General features: G+C 41.1%; 1 long non-coding RNA gene across 1 annotated transcript; it reads left to right on the forward strand.

The window, feature by feature from the left end:
- The first annotated feature begins 374 nt into the window (after positions 1-374).
- LOC145389668 (uncharacterized) lies at positions 375-8828 on the forward strand. The gene is made up of 4 exons (XR_013895499.1): positions 375-477; positions 1659-1870; positions 5027-5117; positions 8706-8828. It is a non-coding gene; the product is annotated as an uncharacterized LOC145389668 (long non-coding RNA).
- The last annotated feature ends 878 nt before the right edge of the window (positions 8829-9706 follow it).

Below are 9706 nucleotides of genomic sequence, written 5' to 3' on the forward strand. Positions count from 1 at the left end.
CAGAAAGTGAGAAGTGTTAATGTTGGGGGTAGGGTTGCAAGAGGTAGCCCTAAAAAGTCCTGTGATGAGGTAGTTGAGTGTGACCCGAAGGATAAAGGACTGAATAGGGAGGCTACCAGAGATCTAGCAGCTTGGAGAGCCGCCATTAGGTGACGAAGGCCGACACTTGCAAGTATGTTGGAGCCTTCAGAAACGAAATGACAAATTACTATTTTTTCAGGGCAGACGACACCCCCTTTGAAGACATTAATATTGCATTTTTCCACCCCTAATGGGCTTAAGGCATCTGGCTGTAGATAGATTGGTATATAGATTATTAATATTATTTTTTTTTCAGGGCAGACAACACCCCCTTTGAAGCCAGCATATTGGTGTAGCGCCGCCAACCTGTCACCATGAAGTTGGTCAGCAAGATGTTCCAGGCCAATGTTTACTTGGATGGTGGCATTTGCTGGGACATTCTATTCTAATTTGATGGTAAATTAGACTGAACTGATTCTATGTCCTCTGGAGTTATCATGTAATTATCACATCCATTGGCAGAATCTTGTATAATTTAGTAATGGATGTGACATTCATCAAACACTGCATGCTGAATATTGACTATATAGTTCATTCACTTTGACTTGGCCCAGATTGTCATCATTTTGCAGCTTGCCATAGTTGTGAGGTAGGAATGAGTCCTTTAGTCATGTAGTAAGTTCAGTAAAATACTGTAATGTTCCGTGGGAATTTTGGTAGGACAGCAAGCCGTCTATTCAGATATCTTAAGGATGCCCCAAAATAACATTAAAACCTGTTGGCAGTCAGAGAAACTGTTGGCATCAGCCTAATGACACCTGTATTGAAAGTGTATCATTGGCACATTTCACTGGGATTTTTTCATCAACTCAACCTATAAAACTCAGTGTTTGCTGCTGGGATTCATTCTTCATCCAGGTTCTGCCTTATGGAGCCCCAGTAGGATTAAAGTGATTTTATTTTCACGAGGCAGTTTTTTTGATAAAGTAAATGAAAAAATGTACCTCTGACTGAACAGACAGTAGTAGCTACTACTGTATTGTAATACACCCTTTTTTCCTATTGCTTCTAATCCCCCCCTTGTTGTATGTTGCAGGGGAGGGAGGAGGAGGGAGAGGGAGTACAGGAGAAGGAAGACATAAGAGTGAAGGAAGGAGGGGGGGATGAAGAGGGAGAGAGGAGGAAGAGGGGGATGGAAAAAGCTGCTTTTCAGTAAGAGGAAGAGGTAGAGGGAAGAAGGATGACTAGAGGTGGAAAGACAAGGAGGGGAAAGGAAGAAATGAGAGAGAGATGGGGTGGAGGAGAGGCAGGAAGGAGGAGGAATGGACATGAAGGGAGGGATGGAGGGGTGGGAACTGGTGGGGGGATGGAGGGGGCAGGGAACAAGTGGAGGGAAAGAATGTAGAGGTTGGTGGAATCTGCCAGCTTTAGTCAGTCTGGCTGGAGCTGTGACTGGTGAAGGACGTTTACATTTTTTATATGATTTTTTTTCCTTTTTCTTCCCATTAATTGTTTTTATGCTGATAATATTGACTTTAGCGTGTCTTGCAAACATTCCTGAGTATTTCTAAAGCTTACTCATTGATTTTTTTTATGGAGTTTTTAGTGTCATGGCTTATATCAGTGTTCTTTTTCAGGGGTGTGAGTTTGGGGGGAAGGACAGCATGATGGCAAAAAACAGCATGACATGGAGGTGAAGTAATTTGTGGGCACCTTTCCGGCATCAAGGCATTTAGCTGTACAGGACTACCACCACCACAGCTACCAGAACTATCATAGCCACTACTAGAGCAACCACAACCATCATAACACTATTGCTGGAGAGGACATTTAGCTGGATACGACTTTGGTCAGTATGCCGTAACCATATCTATTATTTTTTTGTGCCTGCTACTTCCATATGGCTTTATATAGCTTAAGGGGCTTTTCTAGAGGGGTTAGATATACATACAGCAGACTTTCACCAACAAAAGTGATGATATGTAGGGCAGGTGGCAGTACTGTCAAAGCAGAGGAAGTGTGGCCAGGTGTAGTTTGCTGCAAGGGTGTGGGAAATAACTCCATCTTGGTCAGTGTTTGTGATAAGTGGCAGCATAAGAGATATAATGGTGGATCAAGCGGAAATGACTCACCCGGCCCATAGCTCTTCCCGCCCTAGTCACTCCGACCCTTAGCTAATAATAATAATTAGGTTAGCTAAAAATGAGTAATAATAACAGCTGTAACGACTGGATTTCTGTCAGGAAAGGGGGGCCAGTGTGACTAGGGTGGGAGGCCAGAGTGGCCAGGGCCAGCAAAACTAGGGGCCAGCGTGACTTGAAACCCATCAAGCAGCGTGGAGAGCTGCCATTAGGTGACCAGTGCCGATGCATGCAAGGATGTTGGTGCCTCTGATACGATGATACAAATTAAATTCTAAAAATAACTTGGTACAGAAAGTCCTGTCTAACACTGATCCCATGTCCCATGTCAGTTTATTTATGGCCAGGTGTAGTAAGACTGGGTGGGTAATTATGACTAGTAACCAAGGAGAAACATTCCTTACTTAGGGCTCAAGATTCCATGTAACAACTTTGTAAAGATCCCTAACTCCTTTTCAGTTATTTGATGGCCAAGTGTAGTCAGATTGGGAGGGTTATTTTGACCATAGGTCTGTTACAATAACTAGGTCCATATTTTCATTCTTTTTGTGGCTTATTTCACACAGCTTATTGGTAGAAAGACAGTGGTTTGTCTCTACATTCATCCCATAGCACTTCATGACCAGCCTTATATCCTGGTGCCTGTCTAGTAATAAAATTTAGCATTTAAGATGGAGGGATGGCAAATTTTAGACCAAGTTAGAGTAAACGAGTTTAGTAATAACGGACTCATTCCTAGCTCCTAGTTAAGGCTTGTTAGTGTCCATGCAACCACATCTTTGTGATAGTTGTGGGAATGACCCTTTGTTAGAAGATTGGCTATGGGAGCAAGAATGTGTGGCTAATGTGTTACTGGGATCATCCACACCTTTCCCACCCCAAGGTAGGCTAGAGAGAGACAGAAGAAAACTTGATGGAATGAGATACTAACCAGTGTTTGCCCAGTTGAATGAGCCACACTGCCATTCCCACCATTCAGGCCCCTGGAATCCTGACATCAAGGGGTTGCAATGTTTGCTGAGCCATTGACCATGATGAAGCAGTCTACTGTAAATGGCAGTATACAGGTTTTACTCTAACCTGGCCTAAAATTCTCTTTCCATCAATATTCCTGAGCTGTAACAAGAGTAACTCTAGACTATGATGTTAGTCCTGAAGTGTTATGGGTGAGATTTAGATTTGTCAAAGTCTTTTTGCCTTTGTACTAGAAAAGAATATGGCTGCTTAGTTTGATAGGCAGGCCTAAATTTGTCCTTTTGCAGTTTATTTGTAGCATTTTCTTTTCCTTTTTCATTCCTCATGGGGCAATGTAGGATGATGAATGAAAAAAAATGAAATGCTACAAATAAGCTGCGCAAGGACAAATTTAGGCCTACCTATCAAACCAAGCAGCCATACTGTTTTCTTGAACTTGGCATAAACTGTCCCTCATCTTGAAAATGATCTTGTAAGGATGAACATTATAATATACTATACTATACTCATTTCACTTTAATTTGATGTAAAAGTGACAACTTCCAGTCTTGAAAACTGAGCTGTAACAAAAGCCTATTAAAATAGTGGTATGGTCTTCTTTTTGGTTTAAAAATTCTCAGCATCTTGAATATTGAGTTTGAACAATAGATGAACACTAGAATATGATGCTCATCACAAAGAAGTGCTGTGGAAGGGATAATTAGCTGTAGCATTGTCTTGTTCTGCCTCTGAACTATGTATGATATGGCTGACTGAAGACAGTGTTGGGCAAGTTAAGGTATATGGTAGTAGAAGCAGTAGTAGTGTAATCTGGTGTATTTCTCCTGAATGTCTACTCTAAATGTAAATAATTTGTAATACTGTACACTCCCTCTTCTGTCATTCTTTCCTTCATTCTTTCCTCTTCCTTCTGCCTGTGGGTGACTACATTGAGTGTCAAGCCAAATAGTTTCCTGCACACCAGGAAACCATTTACTATGCTGGGTGGTAACCATATAACCAAATTATGGTGCCTGGTGGTTCAGTGGGTAATTGCAGTGCTCCAATCAGATTGAGCCAGTGAGGGTTTATATCCAAGGAATGGTTGGGGTTATTGCTCATGTAATGCCACTCAAGGATGAGTGAGGCTGGTCACTCTCATCTTAAATGTCGGGACCAACTTACCTAGCCCCGGGCTCCTACGCTCCTCATGGGGCAGTGTAAGATTGGATGATGGATGGATGAATGTATTATTATTATTTGGGAGACATGTTATGTGCTGCAGGTGGGGCAGGAGCTAATTCTCTGGCTAGAGTGAAGAGTGGTTGGAAGAAGTTCAGGGAGCTGTTGCCTCTCCTGACATTGAGGGGACTCTCTCTCCTTGCTAAGGAATCTTTTTATGTGGCATGTGTTAGGAATGTAATGCTGTATGGCAGTGAGGCCTGGACAGTAAAGGAAAAGGATGCTGTATTTGTTGGCTCAAACATATAGAACTGACAGTGATTAGATGGATGTGTAGTGCATCCTTGAATGCAAGGCATGGGGGGACTAGGCTTACAACTAAAGAATTGAGAGGAAGGATGGGACGAGAGTGTATTGGTGTTGTGATGAGCAGGGGTAGACTGAGATGGTAAGGACATGTGGAGGGGATGGAGAATGACAGTTTGGTGTGAAAAGTAAGAAATGTGAACGTTGAGGGTAGGGTTGCAAGAGGCAGACTGAAAAAGACCTGGGATGAGTCATAGTGTGACTTCAGGGATAAGGAACTGAACAGAAAGGCTGCCAGAGATCGAGCAGCATGGAGAATTGCCATTAGGTGACCAAGGCTGATTCATGCAAGCATGTTGGAACCTTTATAAACAATGATACATTATGAATCTCATTATGCCTTTACTTTCTCCACCTCACAGGTAACAACGCCTGAGAATACATAGCAGAATTATCCACCAGACACACCTAATGGCCATCAGCGAGACTCATCAGAAAACATGACTGGAGAAGGTAAGAGTTTTAAGATGTAGTTTTTCATTGTCATGTTTGCACAGTCTTATGGCTGTAGTTTAACAGATGCATCCTGTAGTTTTTGTCTATTGGTGTTATGATTACTGGTGTATTTGCAGCATATTTGTTTATGCAAATGTGGCAAACTGCTTTTGTACATTCCACAAATCCTCCAAAGGAAGTTTTGTCTGTTGATCTATCTATTTTATGTATTTCATGAAAATTTTCCACTGTAAAACCTTAAGTCAGACAGCATGTTCTGTTTAATAGAATGAGCGGTATGGTGAATTACCCATTACAGTGATCAATATACTGTATATTATTTTCTAACAAGCACTTCTTTCTTTATTTATATATATGTAATGGCAATAGCATGTATTTGTATAACTAATACACAAGTAAAATCTTAATTTGGTTAGCCATTTTCTTGCTGTTGTGCTAATGAGGGACTTCCAGAGTGTCTTCTGCTACCTAGCTGGCCAGCCTAACTCAGTCATGGGTCAAAATTGTAACATAACCATCGTGGCTATTCTACATGTCTTGGTAAACTTATGAGATTTGCCAAGAGCAGAGACCACTCATCACTGAAATGCTCATTAACAAAAAACATCACACACATGAAAGAATATTTTTGACAAGCTGTTTGCATTTGCATAAATTGGTCTTCCGTCCAGCAGTCCCTTACACACAATCAATTCACTAATGAGTTCAGTGGAGTTGGCTTCCATATCTACGTTAGTATTGTATTTCTGAGAAAGTAGTGCTTTATTGAAGCCTGTCATTGCCTTAGTTGTCTGGAATTTAATCTTTACCAAATGCCACTCTATTGGATATGTTTGTGTGAAGCTACAGAACGTGGGGAATGTTTTTGGCATATCCGATAGAGCCAGGATTCCAGGGGCTTGAATGATGAGTGAATGGAAGCGTGGCCCATTGACTCTATTAGATACGTTTATGTAAAGCTACAGAACTTGGTGAATGTTTTTGGCGTATCCGATAGAGCCAGGATTCTGGGGGTTTGAATAATGAGTGAATGGAAGCATGGCCCATTGGACTTGACAAATTTGGGCTGTCTGGACATTGCTACTCCTCACCCTGCCCTAGGGTGGGATAGGAGGTCCCGATGATGATGATGACCAGATACCTTGACATTTGTGTGCACACTTTGTGGGGGACTGTTTGAAAGTCAGAATAATACATAACTCACTCTTCACTCACTCTTGGTGTGGGTGGATGTGCATATGGTTCATTAAACAGAAAACCAATGTGGCCAGTGATTACAGCTTTGAGGTCTAATGTTTGTTGGACTCTTATGTTGTACCTTGATGTATATACTGTATTATTATTATTATTATTATTATTATAATTGTTATTATTATTATTATTATTATTATTATTATTATTATCATCATCATGTCTTTTTCTTTTACAGTGTGTTGGGCAACAAGCACTGCAGCAGTCGTGGCTTGCAGCTCCTATAAACACTTTTGGAGAATGGCCTGGTATCTCTACACTCAGGCTACCGTATAGTTTGTCAGGTATGTCTCTATCTGATCACTTTATCTATTTTTCTATCATCTGTGTCTATCTGTCTGTTGCAAGGCACCTTATTCGTGTAAGGGGTGGCCACTAACAAATTACCTCCATGTTACCCTGTCCTCTTCCCTCCCTCCAACCCACATCCCTCCTCTCTCATATCTTTCTCCATTCCATCCCTCATCTTGGTCTCCCCCTCCACCTCACTCACATGTACTCTTCCTGTCAGTCTCTTATTCTCCATCCTCTCCACTCCTTCTTTCCATCTCATCCCCTCCCATCTCACTCACAAACTCTTCTAGTCAGTCTTTCATTCCCCATCCTTTCCACTCCATCATTGCATCTCATTCTTGGTCTCCCCTTCTGCCTCATTCACATGCACTCTTCTAGTCAGTCTCTCATTGTCCATCCTCTCCACATAGCCAAACCATCTCAGAGTATTTCTCAACACTTTCAACCACATCAACACCACAATGCTTCTTTACTTCCTCATTTGTCAGTCTGTCTCTTTGTCTATGTACCACAGCATAAAATAACCATCTTTCCATCTTACTACTGAGATATACAGGATATTAATGCCAGAATATGAAGCATTTAAGTGTGGATGTTTATGAGGTGGAGTCAGGATTCCAGGGGCTGCAGTGGTGAGGGAGTGAGTGTGTGGCACATTCAACTAGATAGACTTTAGGTGGTTTGTCATTCTGTTGAGTTATTTCTGGCTCTGCACCCTACCTCACACCATCCCAGGGTTGGAAAGTAGGTCTGGATGATGATGATGATGATGATGATGGTGGTGATGATGATGAGAATGATGGTGATGATGATGATGATGGTGAAGACAGTGATGATGATGATGATGATGGTGACAGTGATTGTGGTGAAGATGATGATGACAAGAGTGATGGTGAAAGTGATGGCAGTGGTGATGATGACAAAGATAATGATGGTGACACTGATTGTGGTGAAAATGATGATGACAGCAGTGATGGTGGTGATGATTTCTTTTTTTCATTTACAGGACCATGCAGAGGTGTATGGTATGTAGGAGGACTGTTGGGCCTTGATAGCAGGCTGTGAAGCCTATGCCCAGAGTCGGACACATAAAAAAAAAAAAAAAAAAATATGATCAAGGAAGGTGTATCAGTGTTGGTTCCCTCCTGTCATCACTCACCCTCTTGTCATCACTCACCCCTCCTGTCATCACTCACCCCTCCTGTCATCACTCACCCCTCCTGTCATCACTCACCCTGCCCAGGCAAGTACAGCTGACTGTGTGGGTCTTACTGTACTAAAGAATTGCAGACAAGGAAGCATTAGCAGGGTTTTTTTAAGCAATTTATTTTATTTTTTTCTTTTCTCCCTTGTCAGTTGAGGAAGCTCGCTAACACCTTTTCTTAAGCAATTTAGTTTTTTTTTTTTTTCTCCCGTGTCAGTTGAGTTAGCTGACTAACATCCTTTCCTAAACAGTTTATTTATTTGTTTTTTCTCCCTTATCAGTTGAGACAGCTCCCTAAAACCTTTTCCTAAGCAATTTATTTATTTATTTATTTTTGTACAGGAGATAAACGGAGGGGAAAAAAAAATCCATATACTGTACTAGATAACAAGTGTCTTCCATTCATAAAAAAATCCCTAACACTTGGAAGTGAACTACTGTAGGTTGAAGTTTTGGGGGAAAGTATTCTGGGGAAGTGAGTTCCAGAGAGAAGCAGTTCAGGAAATAAATGAAATCTGGTAGGCAGAAGTTGTTCAGTATGGCAGTGTATCAGACAGTAAAAAAAAAAACAAATACCCAGATGAGGTCATAGAGTGTGACCTCAGGGATAAGGGATAATAGAGAGGGTGCTATAGATTGAGCAGCTTGGAGAGCAGCCTTCTGGTGACCAAGGCCAACACATACAGTCATGTAGGAGCCTTGGTAAATGAGTGATGGACAGGTAGATAGACAAATAGACAGACATAAATAGACAGACAAACAGATAGCAAGATATATAATGCTTTGTTTTGATGTACAGTGAATAGATGTAATTGATTTTATATTTTTTTTTCTAGATCTGGGAGCAGGGCAATGACATGGCAGGGACAGGGCGACATGGAGGCGATTTGTTTGTGGCCACCCCTTACAGGATTGAGGCGTCTGATAATAGATAGATAGACAGATAGATAGTAAAGCACACAACCTGGCCCATAATGAACTCCATCAGTGCTGCCTTCAGTTGGACTCTGATGGGGTGACTGATAGGAAGGTAAGAGCATGGCTTAGTGTAAGAAGTGGAGTATAGTAGTGGTAGTATGGGTTTTAGTAGTAGTAGTGGTTGTAGTGGCAGTAGTAGTTACAGTAGTAGTGGTTGTTGTAGCAGAAGTAATAATAGTGATGGTTCTAGTAGTAGTAATATTAGTAGCATAGTAGTAGTAATAGTTGTAATTGTAGTAGTAGTTGTAGTAGTACTAATAGTAGTAGTTGTGATGGTTGTAGTAGTAGTGAAACAGAGAGGCATTGATGATTAATTTATACAGGCATGTTGGAGCCTTTATAAACGATACAAACAGAGAGGGGTTGATATTGTATGTTCATATCGTTTATAAAGGCACCAACATGCCTTTATAAACGATACAAACAGAGAGGTGTTGGTATCTTACGTTTGTGTCGCTGTTTATAAAGGCTCCAACATGCCTTTATAAACGATACAGAGAGGTGTTGATATCACATCCTCACACAATTTGTGCAGATTTAAAGACAGTGTTATTGTTGCATGAAAAATCATTTTGGAAATTGGCTGTTTGGGTTTGGTAATGTGTAATGAATTGTAAATGAGTTTTTATTCCTGTAGAACAGTAATGATTGGATGAGAATGAATGAATGAATGAAAGAACAGTAATGAGAAGCTGGACAGTCTGTTGCATAACACAAACATTGTTCCCACCCTGGATGCAAGTACCTTCAGCTGGATGTGGGTCTTCCAGTCTGCCTGCACATTTTTCTTTAAAGTGTGTGTGTGTGTGTGTGTTTCTTACCTAATTGTATCTTTACAGGAATGAGTCAGGCTTCTTCT

Source organism: Coenobita brevimanus, unplaced genomic scaffold (genome assembly GCF_032717465.1).
Source record: "Coenobita brevimanus isolate Jiangsu-jjx unplaced genomic scaffold, ASM3271746v2 jjx.HiC_scaffold_1809, whole genome shotgun sequence".
In the NCBI taxonomy this organism is placed as follows: domain Eukaryota; kingdom Metazoa; phylum Arthropoda; class Malacostraca; order Decapoda; family Coenobitidae; genus Coenobita; species Coenobita brevimanus.